Source organism: Schistocerca americana, chromosome 2 (assembly GCF_021461395.2).
Source record: "Schistocerca americana isolate TAMUIC-IGC-003095 chromosome 2, iqSchAmer2.1, whole genome shotgun sequence".
Lineage (NCBI taxonomy): Eukaryota > Metazoa > Arthropoda > Insecta > Orthoptera > Acrididae > Schistocerca > Schistocerca americana.
The window spans coordinates 264,742,819-264,764,109 of NC_060120.1; the positions used below are offsets into that span (position 1 = coordinate 264,742,819).

Here is a 21,291-nt window from a genome sequence, read left to right on the forward strand (position 1 = left end):
TTGAATCTTTTAAGTGGGAGTTGTTTCCTCATCCGCCGTACGGTCCCGACCTGGCACCGTGCGACTTCCGCTTATTCCCAGCAATGAAGAAGTGGTTGGCTATACAGCGTTTTGATGATGACGCACAGCTTCAAGAAGAGGTAACCACGTGGTTGATGGCGCAGGCGGCCGAATTTTACGACGAAGGAATTTCCAAGCTCGTCCATCGCTACAATAAGTGTCTTAATTTAAACAACTATGTAGAAAAGTAGTATTTAAGTGTGGCTTTCATCTATATATAATAAAAAAAATTCCAATACTTTATTTATTTTTAATTCCAAAATGTAATGTACTTTGTGGATAGCCCTCGTATAACTCTGATTGTAAACATGGTTTAGTCTGTGTACTGTTTCGTGTGACCATATGTTTGTCCTTCCTCGTCTTTGTTTATTGTTTCCATTACAAAATATCTGCTGTAGCAATAACTATGTTTAATGTGAGGCTTTCTCCTTCTCCTTACACCTATCTCTCTTGTATAGAGAAAATTTTGCTGACATCAATCCAGTTTTCTTCCATCGTGCTGGAGATTTCAACTGCACTCACTTAAAAAGGTAAACACATGCATTCCTACAACTGTCGTGCTAAATGTCCTAACAGTCCATCATCATCAAAATGTCAATATTAACAAGCTACATTGAATTCTAGATACCGTAAAGAAGACACGTCAAGTTATAGATAGGCATGATTAAAAGACACTCACATAATCATGCCTGTCTGCAACTTGACGTGTCTTCTTTATGGTAAGTAGCAATCTATCTTTTCATACTTTGTTGATATTCCTACTTGGAGTTTCCATTGTTTGAAGTCTAGACTGTTTAAGTCTATGTCCATGCTAGTGCAGAGGGTGCATTCAGTGGGCACTGCAAGCCTCAAATGTTAGGCAGACGATGAAGTTCCACAGGGAAATGACAAGGAAGTCAGGCCAATGTCCATTTGATATGGTCGCCTGGAGGTCTCTTCCAAGATGTGGTGGAGGGTTTGTTGGAGGCTCCTGAGTGCACTGGGTTCCACAAACCAAATGTGGTACTCTGGTTTGGATTTGAGTAGATGGCTTAAAGCAGTGGTTCAGATGACTGTGTGAAAATTTGGATGCAAATTTCTCAACCTCTGCAATTGGGTGTAGATTTGCAGGAGCCCTCTTAAGCACTACACATGACACGCCTATTATGGTAACAAACTGTGTGACAGGCACTTATGGGTTTTTAAGATACAGAAACACCTCCTCCTCCCCAGGCCTAAATAAATCTGTACCTATTTCAGAGAGGGGGGGGGCAAGAATTATGGACCTCATTACTTACAGAGGGTAACCATAGCATGTAGACTTTCACGGCTGGCATCTTCAGTAATTAAAACTTCCGGGCTAAGAGGCCGTGGTCCAATAGTAGAAATACTTCTCTCTGGCGTTTCGTTGCCAGCTGCGGGGAACATCATCTGAGGTGAGTCTACGACTGGCTGCTAGGCTGTGGAGGTCCTGTTTATACAGAGCGCGTAGAGGGCGCCACCGCTCGTCACATGTTGTCAACAGTAAAACTATCTCTGACTGGCGTCATTACTCTCGATCGAAGGTAATCGATTGTCACATCTTTGGTACAAAGTCGATCGCCATATCTTATCTAACTTCAAGCCTTCTTCTTTCCTGTTAAAATTATTGTGGTGTTTAAGATCGGCGAAAGATGCACGACACCCTTTAGCTACTCCTGGTGTGTATAAAATTCCGTGTAGTTGTGGGAAGGTTTACATTGGAACCACAAAAAGAAGTATCAATACTCGCCTAACTGAACACAAAAGGAACTGTCAACTGGGACACACGGACAAATAGGCTGTAGCGGAACATGTTTTTGAAACGGGTGACCATGAAATAAAATTTAGAGAGATGAGCGTGCTAGCTAAGACATCGCATTATTATGCACGTGTGTATAGAGAGACTGTAGAGATTTTTAAACACCACAATAATTTTAACAGGAAAGAAGAAGGCTTGAAGTTAGATAAGATATGGCGATCGACTTTGTACCAAAGATGTGACAATCGATTACCTTCGATCGAGAGTAATGACGCCAGCCAGAGATAGTTTTACTGTTGACAACACGTGACGAGTGGTGGCGCCCTCTACGCGCTCTATATAAACAGGACCTCCATGGCCTAGTAGCCAGTCGTAGACTCACCTCAGATGATGTTGCCCGCAGCTGGCAACGAAACGTCAGGGAGAAGTATTTCTACTATTGGACCATGGCCTCTTAGCCCGGAAGTTTTAATTACTACAGAGGGTAACATTTGTTATGACACATCATAGGAAACTGCAAAGAATTACAGAAGAATTACAGTCACTTATAAATGGTGATAATGCCCACCAAGAATTAGGAACAGGAAGTTGATATGATCAGCAATATAAATTTAAATTCTGATTGGAACGTTTATTGGAAAGGTATGCTGTGCATCAGTGGCAAAGGCACTTTTAAAGCTATAAACAATACAATATAATTTTTTGTATATTTTTGAGATTAGTACAATTTCTGAATTTTAAGTAATCTGAATGAAGACAAGTATTAAAATGAATCAAACATTTTAATCAGATACTTTTATAGACTTCCTGCATCAGGAGCAGTACTGGCAGGACATTTCTGAGAAAACTTGGACACAGTTGCATAAAATTTGCTGATGATGTTATAGTATTAGGGGGAGAGTTCAACTTGTCAACTACAGACTCTAGGGGACTCAAGTGATTACGATGGGCCACAGGAACAGGTATTTGTGTAATACCTTTCTTTAAAAAAAAAAAAAAAAACTACCTTGCACAGTTAATAATAGAATGACAAACTGTGTGGGTAACATCCCACATATCCTTACTAAACATGACACAAACTCTCGATTCAATTGATGTATAGGAAGGAACCAGTGCTCATCAGGCTGCTATAGCATCACTGACTATAGGTGCAGTATGCATTTTAAGAAAGCTTGAAAGATATCGCTGCTAAGTAAGTATGACAACAAACAGATTTCAGATCATCAGAGCAGCCAACATCAAACATTCATCTCTAAGACTGAAAATTTTCAGTATAAATCATAAAATCAAGAGTACTTTATAATACGCCTTGGACAGGTATGTGCCAGACAAAGTTCTGAGGGACTGGAAAGACCCACCATGATTCAACAGGCATTTTTGAAAATTGCTATGAGAGGAAAGAGAATTTCATCACAAATTTAAATGTAGCCAAAGCCTTGTTGATATACAAATCTAAACTAAGGCACAATATATCTATATGACAAAAACTCCTACAACATTTTGGTACATGGAACAACGCCTTTTATCCAATCCCATCATGACTATAGTGACCCCAAAATAGAGGATGGCCGTGTGAAGGTCGAAATGTTAAATTCCATTTTCCAAAACTGTTTCACTGAGGAATAGCATGCTATGATTCCTCCTACTATTTGCTACATAAGCATCAACTTGACAGATATAAGTGACCGTATGACAGGAAATCAACTAAAATTGCTCAACACGGGGAAGACAACTGTACGATTCCATGCAAAGTATGCAAAAGTGCCTGTTCTTCTTCCAGCAATCATTAAAAGTGAAGTGGAGCCCTCTAAATCAATGATTACTGTACCATAGGTCATGGGAGGAACAAAGAGAACATATGCACACAAGTATAGGTTTATACTTCTTATGTCAGTCTGCTGCAGAATTATGGCAAGTGTAGATTGCTGCTTTGTGTGTGTGTGTGTTGTCTAATTCAGAAGACCTTTTAGCTGAAAGCTCACTTGCTTAGCAGTCTTTTTGTAGTGCTTGCCTGCACTCAACATCTCCATTGCATGGTGAGTAGCAATCTATCCCTTTCATAATATTGACATTATTCCATCCTGGCTTTCCCACCGCTGTAGAGTTACGCAACAAATCTTGTGTTCATGCATCAGGGCATTTCTTCTGTAGAAGGTAACATGGACAGAGCACACATCGATCTTTTGAAAACCAGCTCACTAAGTTGGACCACATGACCCAGAAGACATTACATACTGACACTGCGTTTGATGTAGTGCTTCTTGACTTCCAAAAGGCATTTAGTATACTTCCGCACTGTCAACTAATGCATATAACATGAGTGTAAAACAAGCTCTGTGACTGGATTGAAGAGTTCCTAGAAAATACAGCACAGTACATTGTTCTTAACAGATCTAAATCTTCTGGTGTAAACTGTCAAAGAGCTCTTTGAAGAATGATAGAGTGGCCATGTGCATGAAAAATGGTATTTCATTTGAATCTATTGATGAATCGAAGCACTGCACTGAACAGGTCACTGAATGATGTGCAGCAGCAGTTGAATTCAGTGAAACTAAAGCTTTAATTTTAATTATGTACAGTTCTCCTAACTCTGATTTCAGGACATTTCTGTTCAAGCTAGAGATAGAGTTGGTTCACTTTACAGAACACATGAAAACTTAGTTGTATGTGATGATTTTAATATTAATTTTATAAGTGATTGTACAAGGAGAAGAATGCTAGAATATCTCCTAAATTAATATCATCTGAAGCACACTTTATTCTTTCCAACCAGAGTGCAGGGGAACAGGAGCATAGCTACTGACAACATTTTTGTTCATTCTTCATTATTAGAAGGGCATTCCAACAGTGAAAGTGCGAACGGCCTTTCAGACCATGATTCACAAATTTTAAAACTAAATGGGCATACAGCCCTCCCCCCCCCCCCCCCTCCCTCCCCCTCCCCCCACAAACACATTGCAATAGAAACTTTTTTAAAGCTCATTAAACAGCAAAAATGGTGGGACGTTTATAGTGCTGATAACATCAGTGATATACACTGATTAGGCAGAACATTATGACAACTGACCCACTATCGATATAAAGCCATCTAGGTGCCAGCAGCATTACCTAGTGAGGAATGCCTGCTAGACACGAACACACACACACACACACACACACACACACACACACACACACACACACGGTGCGTGTAGTACAAGTGAGTATGCTGTCCATGCATAGAATTGGGAAGGCGTGCAATCTATCTGAGTTTGGCCGAAGGCAGACTGTGATAGGCTGGAGGCTCGGCATGAGCATTCGGTAGCTGCACAACTTGTTGGGTGTTCAAGGACTGCTGTGGTGAGTGTCCTCAACAAGTAGCAAAACAGAGTTGAAACCATGACCAGACATTGTGGGGTTGGGTGGCAACCCCTCATTACAGAAGTCGGATGTCGCAGGCCGGGCAGACTGGTAAAACAAATGAGGTGAACTGTGGAGGAACTAACATCAGACTTTAATGGTGGGCAGAGTACAAGTGTGCATGAACACACAGTGCACCAAACACTCCTAACGATGGGCCTCAGCAGCCGATGACCCATGCACGTGACAATGTTAATACCATGACCATTGGCATAGTGGCAGTGTTGCATGGTCTGCTGAATCCCAATACCTTCTTCATCATGCCGACGGGAGGGCGTGAATCCATCACCTTCTAGTGGAACACTCCTTGACACCTGTACTATGGAATGGAGACAAGGTGGCAGTGGCTCTGTTATGGTCTGGGAAACATTCACTTGGGCATCCATGGGTCCAGTGGCGCTCGTGCAAGGCACCAAGATGGCCAAGGAGTATCGTACACTGACTGCAGACCACATACCCCCTTCATGACGATCACGTTTCTCGACAAGAGTGGCAGTTTTCAACAAGGCCAAGAAGAGTGTGATGGAGTGGTTCGAGTAACAACACAGTGGCGAACTGAATTGATGTGCAGCCCCCCCCCCCCCCCAACTCTCCAGATGTGAACCTGATCAAATGCATCTGGGATGTGACTGAACATGGTGTCAGAGATCATTGCCCCCCCACCCCGAAATTTACATGAGTTCAGTGACATGTGTGTGTGTAGATATGGTAGATATGCCAACTCCCTCCAGCAATGCCACAAAGTGTCACCGCTGTTATCTGTGCCAGAAGTGCTATTATGTAGGTGGTCATAATGGACTGGTTAAACAGTGTATAATGCTTTCCTCAACACATATATCATTAGCCTTGAAAGTTGCCTTCTATTAGAATATTTAGAATGAGACAGTAGCACTAACATGCAACCTGGATTACAGACTAATTGGATAACGGTATCATTTAAAACAAAGTGTGTATTGTATCAAAACATTAGAAATAATGAAAGCTCAGCTGCAGTAGCCCATTACAAACAGTACTAAGGTCTAGAATGAATTCTTTACTCTACAGTGGTATTTGCTTGGGTAGCTCAGTTGGTAGTGCACTTGTCAGCAAAATGCAAATGTCCTGGGTCTGAGTCCCAATTTGGCACACAGTTTTAATCTATCAGGAAGTTTCAGTAATGGAAGGGCTTCAAAACTTCATTAGGAAGGCAAACGCTTGTCATGTGCAAATAAAACAGCTATTTATCAGGATAAAGTTAAAGCAATATTGTCAATCATGTAGGAAGTGTCTGACCAACAGCAAAAGTTTGAAGATATAAAGTCAATACGCGGTGAAAATGTTTTTGTAACCGACAACTCAGATACATGTACAGCAAGTACCAGTCACTTTTTGAATATTGCACATTAAATAATTAAATTGTTGAAGAGTAAGCACTGTCATGGAGTTTCTAGCAGGATACTAAAGCACTGTGCTGCATATGAGGTGTGTTCAAAAAGTATCAGGAACGTTCTTTTTTTGGAAATTATTTTATTTATTTGTCTATACTAATATTATCTCCTTCAAAGTATACCCCATCAGATATTATATACTTATACAATGACTTCTTCCAATCCTCAAAACACTTCTGGAACTCTTATCTTTGGGATAGCATTCATATCTTTCAGTGATTTGCTTTTAGTCTGATCTAAGCTTGTAAATCAATGGCTATGTACGGTTCTATCTCTTTTTTGAAACAGGAAATTGTCATACGGAACCATATCTGGTGAATATGGAGGCCGCGGCATCATGCAGCTTTGTTTTTCACCAAAAATTCATGAACAAGCAATGAAGTGTGAACATATGCATTATTGTGGTGCAAAAGCTACGAATTGCTTTGCCGCATGCCACAACACTGACCCCCCCCCCCCCTCTTTCCCCTGTCGCCCTCCCCACAAACAGCATCGAACTTGTAGGTAGTACTCCTTGTTGATCATCGTTTGATGTCTTGGCAAAAACGCATGATGCACTATGCCATTAAAATCGCAGAGAGCAGTGAGCAGAGCCTTCACATTCCACCGCACTTCCTGAGCTCTATTCAATCTTGGCGATCCAAATGCCTTCACTGGGAGATGGGGGCTTAGTTACATCATCATACCAATACACTCATATTTCATCACCTTTTATAACACATCAGTAGATCTGCATCGTTGTCCACTTGATTTAGTGACTCCTGAGCAACTTATATTCGCCGCCCTTGTTTTGCTTGAAATTCAATACCTCTGGCTCAAATTTTGTTGTCACTTTTTCCATTTCATTGGTTGTTGATGTGCTGAGGCATACAGAACAGTTATCATCTACAACGTCTCCAAGCAATCTTGGAAATGCTTATACCACTCATAAACACTTGTCTTACTCATAGAAGGCTCACAAAAAGCAATGTCCAACACTTCTAAGACTTTGTTACATGTTATTCAATTTTTTATAGAAAAATTTAATACAAATTCTCTGATCCATTGTTAAAAGAAATCAATAATCACCATAATACAAATTCTCTGATCCATTCTTCATTCTTAAAAGAAATCAATAATCGCCAATCATCAGCAAACACATGTAACCTTCTTGACAACTGATGACATACTAAACATCCAATATGACTACCAGTGCACAGATAGGTTTCAGACATGTTTATGAAAACAACAACGAAAAATTGCATGAACCGGACTAATGCAACCCGCAGAATTACACAATTCTCAATACTTTTTGAACACACCTCGTGTGACAGTACTGTGCTCTGCCACATTTGCAATTCTTCTTTTACAAAATGTCAGTTTCCTGAATGATTAAAGAACTCAGTAGTGAAACTGCTTTACAAAACTGGAGAAAGGGATAATGCAGAGAATTTTAGATCTGTTTCTATGCAACAGGTGTTTGTGAAAGTTATCGAAAATGCTGTATATAGGATGTCCCATGAGGAATGGTCAATATTCAGGGAAATAACAGGAACAGCCATCGGAAGCGAGAAAGCCTACAGTAAACAGGGGCTCTACAATGCATACTTTAAGAGCTATGAACCTTTGTTCAGTAGATGATGTGTTTCACATTAATTAAGATGAACAGGTGCTCATAGCTCTTACAGTATACACTTTGGAGCTCATGTAAAATGGACATTTTTTCTTGTTTTGGTCCACACTATCTCCTCCCAAAATAGGGAAAATAAATTGCAGTAGAAGATATTTGTTTCCAGTATTGGAACATGAAAAAGTGCTCATAGCTCTTAAGGTATGCATTTTATAGCCCACATTCACTAGACTTTTTTGCTTCAAATGATAATTCCTGTCATATACCTGGATACTGACAATTCCTTCCTCCTGGCACACTCTGCACATTATTTTCAAAGTGGTTTAACAACTGAAAATGCTATATTCTCTTTTCTCCGTGCAGCAATTGATGGATGACTCAAAAAGCTATAAACATTTGGTGTCTTCCTTGATTTAACTAACATGTTTTATTGGGTTGATCACAAAATATTGCTGCAGAAGTTGGACATTTGGAATATGAGGAGCAGCTCGCAACTGGTCCTCTGATAATTTCCTACAGCGAAAACTCATTCTCGACAGTAATGAGAATGGCTTCCAAGTTGCTTCTGGTTGGATCACGGTTAAGTAGGAGTTGTCTTGGGGGTCAGTGCTGGGACCACTACAGTTTCAAGCTATAGTTTCACATTGTTACAAAAAAGTCTCGAAAGTATATATACACTATATAAATGGGAAAAGCTGGTAAGCAAAATCTTGAAAAGTTCATGACAAAATTACTTCAAATTTTTATTTCACAGATTTTTACTTGAGAGATTTATTTCATACTTTCACACAACACTATATAAACATTCAGATGGAAAAAGGCTATATATTTTTAAAATATATATAACATATAACTTACTGTATAATACAAGCTATTGATTAACAGTGTTACTAAAAATCTCTAGAAGTATGTGGGCGAATTACTTCTGATTATTCACAATACCCTAACAAACATTCAGATGGACATAGGATTTTTTTATTATATGTTACAGAAATATATACCTAATACATAAAGGGGGCAATTTGCTAGCGAAAAATCTTGGAAAGTCCTTGAACAATTAATGTGAAATTTTTATATTATATTCCAATAAAAATTTGGACGTACATATGCTGTATGCAGATTTATGTTCACAGGAAATTGTGAAATACATGCTTAGAATTTACAACTATATAGAAATTAAAAAAATTGACTTCAAGTTTCCAGATATTTTAGTCAACGTCCAGTACAGTAGTAAACTTGGGATTTTATTACTGATGATCTTAAAAATTTTGTAACTTATCTTTTTGAGCTTTAAAAGCCATCTTTCTATGTCTATATGTATTGTCCTCATAACGATGTCCTCTTGAGTAGTCCCCGCCCAGAGATCCGAATGGGGGACTATTTTACCTCCGGAATATTTTACCCAAGAGGACGTCGTTATGAGGAGAAAGAAAACTGGCGTTCTACGGATCGGAGCGTGGAATGTCAGATCCCTTAATCGGACCGGTAGATTAGAAAATTTAAAAAGGGAAATGGATAGGTTAAAGTTAGATATAGTGGGAATTAGCAAGGTTTGGTGGCAGGAGGAACAAGACTTTTGGTCAGGTGAATACAGGATTATAAATACAAAATCAAATAGGGGTAATGCAGGAGTAGGTTTAATAATGAATAGGAAAATAGGAACGCGGGTAAGCTACTACAAACAACATAGTGAACGCATTATTGTGGCCAAGATAGACACGAAGCCCACGCCTACCACAGTAGTAGAAGTCTATATGCCAACTAGCTCTGCAGACGACGAAGAAATTGAAGAAATGTGTGATGAGCTAAAACAAATTATTTAGGTAGTGAAGGGAGATGAAAATTTAATAGTCATGGGTGACTGGAATTCAACAGTAGGAAAAGGGAGAGAAGGAAACATAGTAGGCGCATATGGATTGGGGGAAGAAACGAAAGAGGAAGCCGCCTGGTAGAATTTTGCACAGAGCACAACTTAATCATAGCTAACACTTGGTTCAAGAATCATAAAAGAAGGTTGTATACATGGAAGAAGCCTGGAGATACTGACAGGTTTCAGATAGATTATATAATGGTAAGACAGAGATTTAGGAACCAGATTTTAAATTGTAGGACATTTCCAGGGACAGATGTGGACTCTGACCACAATCTATTGGTTATGAACTGTAGATTAAAACTGAAGAAACTGCAAAAAGGTGGGAATTTAAGGAGATGGGACCTGGATAAACTGACTAAACCAGAGGTTGTACAGAGTTTTAGGGAGAGCATAAGTGAACAATTGACAAGAATGGTGGAAAGAAATACAGTAGAAGAAGAATGGCTAGCTTTGAGGGATGAAGTAGTAAAGGCAGCAGAGGATCAAATAGGTAAAAAGACGAGGGCTAATAGAAATCCTTGGGTGAGAGAAGAAATACTGAATTTAATTGATGAAAGGAGAAAATAAAAAAATGCAGTAAATGAAGCAGGCAAAAAGGAATATAAACGTCTCAAAAATGAGATCGACAGGAAGTGCAAAATGGCTAAGCAGGCATGGCTAGAGGACAAATGTAAGGATATAGAGGCCTATCTGACTAGGGGTAAGATAGATACTGCCTACAGGAAAATTAAAGAGACCTTTGGAGAAAAGACAACCACTTGTATGAATATCAAGAGCTCAGATGGAAACCCAGTTCTTAGCAAAGAAGAGAAAGCAGAAAGGTGGAAGGAGTATATAGAGGGACTATACAAGGGCGATGTACTGGAGGGCAATGTTATAGAAAGGGAAGAGAATGTAGATGAAATGGAGATACAATACTGCGTGAAGAGTTTTACAGAGCACTAAAAGACCTACGTCGAAACAAGGCCCCAGGAGTAGACAACATTTCATTAGAACTACTGACAGCCTTGGGAGAGCCAGTCCTAAGAAGACTCTACCATCTGGTGAGCAAAATGTATGAGACAGGCTAAATACCCTCAGACTTCAAGAAGAATATTATAATTCCAATCCCAAAGAAAGCAGGTGTTCACAGATGTGAAAATTACCGAACTATCAGTTTAATAAGTCACGGCTGCAAAATACTAACGCGAATTCTTTACAGACGAATGGAAAAACTGGTAGAAGCCGACCTCGGGGAAGATCAGTTTGGATTCCGTAGAAATATGGGAACACGTGCGGCAATACTGACCCTACGACTTATCTTAGAAGCTAGACTAAGAAAAGGCAAACCTACGTTCCTAGCATTTGTAGACTTGGAGAAAGCTTTTGACAATGTTGACTGGAATACTCTCTTTCAAATTCTGAAGGTGGCAGGGGTAAAATACAGGGAGTGAAAGGCTATTTACAATTCGTACAGAAACCAGATGGCAGTTATAAGAGTCGAGGGACATGAAAGGGAAGCAGTGGTTGGGAAGGGAGTGAGACAGGGTTGTAGCCTCTCTCTGATGTTATTCAATCTGTATATTGAGCAAGCAGTAAAGGAAACAAAAGAAAAATTTGGAGTAGGTATTAAAATCCATGGAGAAGAAATAAAAACTTTAAGGTTCGCCGATGACATTGTAATTCTGTCAGAGACAGCAAAGGACTTGGAAGAGCAGCTGAACGGAATGGACAATGTCTTGAAGGGAGGATATAAGATGAACATCAACAAAAGCAAAACGAGGATAATGGAATCTAGTCTAATTAAGTCGGGTGATGCTGAGGGAATTAGATTAGGAAATGAGACACTTAAAGTAGTAAAGGAGTTTTGCTATTTGGGGAGCAAAATAACTGATGATGGTCGAAATAGAGAGGATATAAAATGTAGACTGGCAATGGCAAGGAAAGCATTTCTGAAGAAGAGAAATTTGTTAACACCGAGTACAGATTTAAGTATCAGGAAGACGTTTCTGAAAGTATTCGTATGGAGTGTAGCCATGTATGGAAGTGAAACATGGACGACAAATAGTTTGGACAAGAAGAGAATAGAAGCTTTCAAAATGTGGTGCTACAGAAGAATGCTGAAGATTAGATGGGTAGATCACATAACTAATGACATAACTAATGAGGAGGTACTGAATAGGATTGGGGAGAACAGGAGTTTGTGGCACAACTTGAGTAGAAGAAGGGATCGGATGGTAGGACATGTTCTGAGGCATCAAGGGATCACCAATTTAGTACTGGAGGGCAGTGTGGAGGGTAAAAATCGTAGAGGGAGACCAAGAGATGAATACACTAAGCAGATTCAGAAGGATGTAGGCTGCAGTACGTACTGGGAGATGAAGAAGCTTGCACAGGATAGAGTAGCATGGAGAGCTGCATCAAACCAGTCTCAGGACTGAAGACCACAACAACAACAACCATTACCAGAGAGAATAGCTATGCCACCTAAAATATAACATCTTTAATTCTGAGTTCAAATTGAGATATTTAGTTCACTAGCAGCGTCAAATAACTGGGTCGATAGTAAATAACAACATGTAATTTTTTTTCTATTGATAATTGAGAAGTCACATACCAGCATTCATAGATGTAGCTTTAAAAATACTTTAGTATTTCTTTAATACTGATTTATTTTCAAAAGCATTTTCACCTACTATTTTATCGTCTTAGTGGTTGAATTTCGAAAAATGCTTAAACACATAATTTTTTATTTCTAACTGAGGAACCAAATACCAATTTTCGTAGTTCTAGCTTAAAAATTGCCTCAATAACAATATATTTTGAAAAAGCTTTTCATCCCTTATTTCACCCCCTTGAGACAGGGTTTCAAACAAGCCCTTCTTAAATGGTGCCAACAGTATACGATCAACATCCTCTCCAAATTTCAAGTTTTTATCCTTAGTGGTTTGGATGCACAACGATGAGTCAGTGGATCAGTCAGGCCCCATTCCACACCTTTAAGCGTTGCATTTCCAAGTACAGTGAAACGTATTTTTTCCAGCAGTGAAACACACATTTTTTTTTTATTTCTAGCTGAGATGTCACATACCTATTTTCACATATGCAGCTTTAATAATTCTTTAGTAGTACTTTAATCATGATTTATTTTCAAAAGAATTTTCACCCACTATTTTACCCCCTTAGTGATAGAATTTCCAAAAATGCTGAAATGTGTCTTTCTTCATTTCTTCTGAGAAACCATATGCCAATTTTTGTCTTAATACTGACATTTTTCAGAAAAACCTTTCATCCCTTATTTCAGCCACTTAGGGGTCGAATTTCAAAAAATCCCGTCTTAATAAAAAAAATCCCTCCTTAAATGACACCTTTTGACATTCCCACTATATAGGCAACTGATAGTAGTCTGTGTAAAGTAATATAAGTACAAAGTGAGTCAAAAAGGACTTTACAATTCTGGAATGATTTAGAAATTAATTGAGACAACTTACAGAATCAGTAGATGTGTCATTTCGTAACGAACACCTTCTCCAAATTTCAAGTTTCTGTCATTAGCGGTTTTGGCTGAGTGATGATGAATCAATCAATCAGTCAGTCAGTCAATCAATTAGCACATTGCCTTTTATATATGTAGACTTTAAATAAAAATTGTGTACACAATAGTGTGCTGTTTTGTTTTCTTCGTCACAGTCAATTTTAAGAGGGAAGTAGTACTTATGGGCTATCTAGTCATGATTAGAATACTACTATGGAATCTGAAACTTTGCAATCCTAGCCAGTTCACAGATTAAAACTGTGAAAAAGGTTGTTATTGAAGCTACAATCCTCAAAGATACAGCAGCTGGAGAGGCCTCTCCTGCACGCCTTATATTAATGATCCCAACTGATTTACCCATTAATTTTAAGTGACTTCATTTCCCAATCATGGTTTTGGTTGCAGTAATCATAAACAAGGCTCAGGGTCAGAGAGAGAATAAATGAGGAGATGGACAGAGGGGGGGGGGGGGGGGATGGTGAGGGGGGGGGGGGGGAAGAAGGAAATGGACAGAGAGAGGGGAAAAGAAGAGGAGATGGAGAGAGGGACAAATTGAGGGGGAGGAGGAGATGGACAGATAGAGGTGGGGAGAAGGGCATTAGATGTATTTACAATTCCCATGTATATTTAGCATTCATGAAGCATTGCCAGGTTCACTAGAGAGAAAAAGAGAGAGAGCGCCTTTTAATATGACAGGTGATTCCAAAATATTTCTGTTCATTGATGACAGTAGCTTCGTAGAGAAGGATGTTGAGTGCAACATAGGTAATGTATCAAACAGTGCAGTTCAAGACATAAGTTCATAGCTTGTAAAAAATAAATTGATGCTAAATCACAGTAAGATTCAATTTTTACTGTTTCTAAAACACAACTGAACTAAAGCTGACACTTTGATTCCACAGAGTGGGTACATGATTAGTGAGCCTGGACAGTTTGTTTTGTTTTTGTTTTAGGGAGCGAAAACAACTAGGCTCATCTGCACCCATGTCAAAACTGTAGAACACGAAGACAAAGAAAAGAGTTAAAAACGACTACATGTCAATCCCAATCGATGGAAGAGAAGACTGCTGAAAACAGAGATGTGCAGAAAGGTCGATAAATACTGAGCAGTGCTCTGGAAGCCGATACCGAAAAACGTTGGAGACAATGACAAAGGCATACCTGACACCATGGTCAGTTCAAGAGCCACCAGCGTACACAAAGGTACCTTCGCGAAGTTCTATGCATAGGTCGTGAAACTGAAAGTGATAGAGCGAGGCTGAAGTAGTGTCCTCAGGAAGCAAATGAAGGCCAGGTGAACACCGACCACCGCACAAAGCTGAGGTGGTCAAGGGTTCACATCCACCAAGAAAGTTGCGGGGAGCATGAACTTATGCTGCCGGAGCAACAGCCAAAAGCGAACTACCAGAGGCAACAGCGAAAAGAGATGCGCCCAATACTGGCAATCAAGGGAGTTAATGAAGAAGGAGGCATAGGATGGGTGGCCACGCATGGCAGAAAAACGGCATGCATATCTGCTGAGGAGAAAGTCATGGCAGTAGGACAGCAGCAGTTCGGTAAGTTCTGCATAAAGACTCTCAACTGGGCTTAGTGTAAAATGCAACAGTGGCCAAACGGATGCCATGATGGTGAATAGTATTGAGATAGCGTAAGAGGGACGGATGTGCAGATGCATAAACAAAGCACCCATAGTCTACCAAGGGACTGGTACAAACGGAGGAGGGTGGTTCGATATGCACCCCAGGAAGTATCACTGCGGACACACACAACAGTGAGGGATCGCACACAGCGGGCTGCCAGGTAAGACGTGTGGGAGGGCCAAGAAAGTTTCCTATTGAGCATGAGCCTCAGGAATTTCGTAGTTTCAACAAACAGAAGAGCTACAGGCCCAAGATGTAAAGACACCGGAAGAAACCAACTGTGCTGCCAGAAATTTATACAAACGGTTTTGTCAGTGGAAAAACTACAGCCATTGTTGATGCTCTATGAGTAAAGACGACTGAGGCATCGCTGAAGATGCCACTCGATGAGACAAGTCCGTGGAGAACTGCAAGAGATGGCAAAATTGTCAACAAAAAGGGAACCACAGATGCCCGGCGGGATACAGGCCATTATAGGTGGTGGTGGTGGTTAGTGTTTAACGTCCCGTCGACAACGAGGTCATTAGAGACGGAGCGCAAGCTCGGGTTAGGGAAGGATTGGGAAGGAAATCGGCCGTGCCCTTTCAAAGGAACCATCCCGCCATCTGCCTGAAACGATTTAGGGAAATCACGGAAAACCTAAATCAGGATGGCCGGAGACGGGATTGAACCGTCATCCTCCCGAATGCGAGCCATTATAGGGTTAACGGTGATAGCAAAGAGGATGATGCTCAGGGTGGAACCCTGACACACGCCATTTTCCTGTATAAAGGTGTCCAACACAGCAGAACTGATACGTACCTTGAAAACTTGGTCTTTTAAAAATTCCTGAAGGAAACGGGCAGGCACCCATGGAAGCCCCACATGTACAGAGTATGGAGGGTACCAGTCCTCCAGCAGATGTCATAGGCTTTCTCCAAATCGAACATGGCCACAGTCTGAGATTTCCACAGAAAACCATTCACGACATGGGTGGACAAAGTGACGAGATGGTCAACTGCAGAATGCCGTGCTTGAAATACACACTGTGCAGTGGTTAGCAAATTGCGAGACTCAAGCCACCATACCAGTTGGGCATGAATCACAGGTCCCATCACCTTGCAAACACAGCTGGTGAGAGAAACGGGGCAATAACTAGAAGGAAGGTTTTTGTTCTTACTGGGGTATAGGTATGACAATGGCTTCACAGGGAATGTGCCCAGATGCAGTGGTACGTATTAAGCAGAAAGTGCTTATCTGCAAGAGAAAGGTGTTGCAACATTTGAAAGTGAACAGCATCTGACCCTGGGGCGGAGGATTGGGATGAAGTGAGAACATGATCTCGCTATCTCACAGTAAAGACGGCATTGTAAGACTCACAATTCGGAGAAGAGAAGGGTATTGCCTTAGCTGCCTCCACTCATTTCCGATGGAGGAAGGCAGGATGATAGCGGGAGGAGCATGAAATCTCCGCAAAATGGCGGCACAAGGTGTTGGAGACAGCAATAGGGTCCACAATGATATCTGTCTGCTACTATCAGGCCGGAAATTGGGGAATGAATCTTGGTCTCGGGGAGCCATCGGAGGTTGCCCCACATGATGGCATGATGGAAGAGGGAGTGGAACTGTTAAAATAACTAGTGAATCAAATCCAACTAGATTTTTCGCTATTCCAAAGAATGTGACTACACTGTGCATGGACCTGTTTATAATGAATGCAGTTTGCCATCATAGGACGATGGTTAAAAATGCGGAGAGCACATTTCTGTGTGCAAATTGTGTTGTGGCACACCTCAGTCCACCAAGGGACCTGGACACAGTGTGGTAAAGAGGAAGTGTGAGGAATAGAATGTTCTGCGATGGTAAGGATAACGTTTGTAGGATATTCCACCTGATCATCACAACTGGGGAAATGTTGTTCATCAAAGGTCACCAGGAAGAAATGAAGCCTCCAGTTGGCCGCAGTAAGCTACCTTTTGGGTGTGCACGGAGGCGGGGTAGGAGTGAGCAAACAGACAGCATAGGGGAAATGGTTGCTTGAGAATGTGTCAGAGAGAACAGATCACTCGAGATGATGGGCAAGCTGGGCAGTGCAGAAGGATAGGTCCAAATGGAAATAAGTGTGCGAGGAGTCTGAAAGGAAGTGGGAGCTCCTGTGTTAAGGTGGAAAGGGTTAAGTTGATTAAGAAGGTCAGCCAACAGGGCACCTCTCGGACAGGTTCTGGGTGAACCCCAAAGGGGATGGAGCGCATTAAAGTCACTGAGCAGCAGAAAGGGGTGAAGTAGCTGCCCAATAAGCTGGAGGAATTCTGCCCTGGTGACACTGAATGACGGAGCGATGTAAACAGTACAAAGGGAAAAGGTCAAGTGAAGAACGAAAAGGCGAACTGCAACAGCTTGAAGACGGGTAGTCAGGGAGATGGGTTGACTATGAATGTCATCCCATATGAGCAGCATGACTCCCCCAAGAGATGGAATGCCGATCTCAGGGGGAAGGTCAAAATGGACAGGGAAGAAATGCCAAAGCTCAAAGCGGTCGTGAGGATGTAATTTTGTTTTCTGAAAGCAGAGAACAAGTAGACGCTGAGATTCTAAGAGCAGCCTTAAATCGTCTTTGTTGGATCGAAGGTCGCGATGTTCCATTGAAGGAGAGTTATGACAAGGAAAAACAAAGGAGTGTCACCTCGGCGTCTGCCAAGTGCCAGCCTGTGAAGACATGCTGTTACAGGGTACAGAGGCAGAAGGATACCGCTCCATGAGGTATACAGAAGCATTGGCTTTCTTCTGCTGTCCAGTGCAGAAAAATGGTTGGTGGTGCACTCCAGTGACATGGAGGTCAGTCCAGTGAGGGTATCATGTGGCCACACTGTCAAAGAGGATCTTCGAGTCAGCGAAGGAGAAGACCGTTTGCCTTCGTTGGACTTCTTTGAGCCTTTCCAGTTAGAAGAGAAAGACTCAGGTGTTGGCTGACTGGAGGTACATAGGAAGTCTTCACAGTAGTATTTCTTCTGTCATTTCCGAAGGCCAGTTGTGTAACTGGTGACTTTGCCCCCTGAGGTGAGAGTCTGATGACTTGTTGCACAGCTGGATGAGGAGACGGCAACGCTACCATGACAATGGGCAAGTTCACAACCTCAGTGGTGAATTTGACGTCGCATGTCTGTGTGGCCACATCCTTTGTAGAGCGAGATATAGCAAGAACAGTACTGTAAGTGCCGGATGGTAGAAAGCAGGATTTGCAACTAGTCAATAACTTGTGAGCGACAGGGTACATTACTTTTTTCTTTACCTGGATCTCCTGGACAGTCCACTCATCGAGATACATGGGACAACCTCGAGAGGTAACGGCATGATTGGCTCAATGCGAGAAAATCCCCCGTGACTGTCAGTATCTCCAATGGCATGCTCCATCCAACTGGGGACCGCCTTCACCAGGGGGTGCACTTGCCTTAGGTGATTGTTCACACCTCAGGCCACACCTCCTGAACACCTGACAGAGGGACCAATCGGCAATTTGGAAAGGTAGCAGCTCACACAATCACCCTTGCCTGGCCCTGGCCTGTACCAGGGGGTACGTGCAACCCACCTGTTGACCAGCGGCTGGGAATTATGCGTTACCCAGTCACCTGTTAGGTGCCAGATGCATGGGCTGGCACTCAGGAGTTTACAGGGAGGAAGAAGAAAAGAGGAGCCTCAAACACAGACGTGAGACTGTTCTTATGTAGCTAGGGACAAAGCAGAACATTCCCAAAAACACCCCAGACATGTTCCCCAAGAAAGGGGAAAAAGAATAGCAAGAGGATAGACATACAGCACGGAAGGGAAAAGATGCTGCACAGGCAAGGGCCCCATGGTAGCCAAGCACGAACCCGACAAAGAGCGGCGAGCCCTCTGAGGGAGAGTCTGGACAGTCCAAATCTCTAGGTGTTTAGGTTGATGGTAAGCTTTCATGTAAAAGCCCATGTTTGCGATCTTATTCAAAAACTGGATGTTACAATATCTATCATTAAGTAACTGCAATAAGTGATAGTTCAACATGAAAATTAGACTTCTTTGCTTAGTTTCATTCACTTCTGACATACTGCACATCTTCTGTGTTAACTATTCCCATTCGAAAAGGGTTTTTTTTAGGTCAGAAACAAACAGTTCGTACAGTATGCAGTGTACCTCTTGCCAACCTCTGTTCAGAAGTCTGGTAATTCTGACACTGGACTCTCAACATATACTTTCTTTAAGGCCTCTCAACATATAATTTCTTTAATGTTGAATGTTATTAACAATATGAGTTTATTCCCAAAAATTGGCAGCTTTCACTCAGTTAATACTACGCAGATGTCCAATCTGTATTTGGATCACACCTCGCTGACTCTTCTGCAGAAAGCCAAACAGTATTCTGTCGCATCCATTTTCAATAACCTACCACAAGAATTTAAAAAATCTTAGAAGTAATCCTTGCAATTTCAAGTCCAAACTGAAGAATTTCCTCATGGCTCACTGCTTCTAATCTGTTGGGAATCCCTGGAAAAAATTTAAGCAAATCCTTTGTTATGTAGTTGATTGTGTTCATATACATTCTGCAGCTTGTCATTTGCATAGAATTCATATAAATTTTATATTATCTATTATTAATTTTTCTGGTGTTAATTTCACGTGATGACTTGTTCCATGGTCATGGAAATTAGCTCCTACCAAACTAGACATGTAAAATAAAATAAAAAATTTAGAAAGATAAAGAAAGAAAGAAAGAAAGAGAGAGAGAGAGAGAGAGAGAGAGAGAGAGAGAGAGATGTTTGAAGATGTTGCCATTGCATGTAAGGAAGTCATAACGCTAAAAAAACTAGCAAAATGAGGGAAGACCTACAAAGAATTGACACCTGCTAAAGGGTAGCAATTAGCTCAATTACATGTTTCCTGAACAATTACAGGAAATAATCACATTCATTAAATATCTGGGAATATTCACACGGGGTGATTTAAATTGCAACAATTACACGAAACTAATCGTATGAAAGGCAAACACTAGACTGAATAGATTTCTACTTACTGTAAAGAAGGCATGTTAAGGTGCTGACAGGCACAATTAAAAGACACATACATAAAACTTTCGGCCACAGTCTTCAATAGCAAAAGAGAAACACACCATTCATACACACAACCAAGCACATCTCATGCACACATGACCAGCAACTTGCGTCAAAATGGTTTGTGGAGTATAGATGTAGATGTGGACGAACTTTCTTGTACCATTTATCATGCCCAGCCTAAAAACACATAATTAAACTAAGAGATCACTGAACCCAGCACTGATGGAGTGAACGGAGTAACAGTACATTATTCGGTAGAGTTAGCAATGTACACAGTTTCAATACAGCTTGAGTGTACATTACCTATATATTCAATCAGGTTTGATTCATTTATTCACTCATTATTTCTGTAAACGACATTATGATGGTGAGCTGAAGGCTCTATGGAATTACTACAGTTATCCATTAACAGGCAACCAGTGAAGGTTACTTCTGTAAAGTATACGAACAAAAAATTGTGACTACTGCTTGTCAATTCATGGCCATTCTTATGTGAATTACTTTTAAATTAGCTCACATAAGTTTGTGTGTACTAACAGAAAAACAGCAACTGCAACCCATCTTCTATTACTCAGCTGCTGCTTGTACCTAACACTTAAAACAAAGTACAGGGTGAATCAAAAAGGACTTTACAACTTTCACAGCAAGCATGCTCCGTACCAGTGAAATTAGCCACTTTAACTGTGCACTATGCTGGCACTTCTGGTGGCAGAATGTTTGCTACGAAATGACAAATCTACTGATTCTGTAAGTCGTCTCAGTAAATTTCTAAATCATTCCAAAATTGTAAAGTCCATTTTGACTCACTCTGTACTTATATTACCTTACACAGACTACTATCAGTTGCCTATATAGTGGCAAAGTCAAAACCTGGTTGCTGTAAACATTACAGATATGACTAATTTACTTACCCCAGTACAAACATTGTGGTAAAATCCACATATACA

The 21,291-nt window shown here is 40.9% G+C and overlaps 1 protein-coding gene across 2 annotated transcripts in view; it reads right to left on the reverse strand.

Annotated features, from left to right (window-relative positions):
• The window catches only part of LOC124595968 (B-cell lymphoma 6 protein-like), a 105,959-nt gene that overhangs the window by 10,572 nt on the left and 74,096 nt on the right, over window positions 1-21,291 (reverse strand). The gene's annotated exons all lie outside the window — the stretch shown is intronic.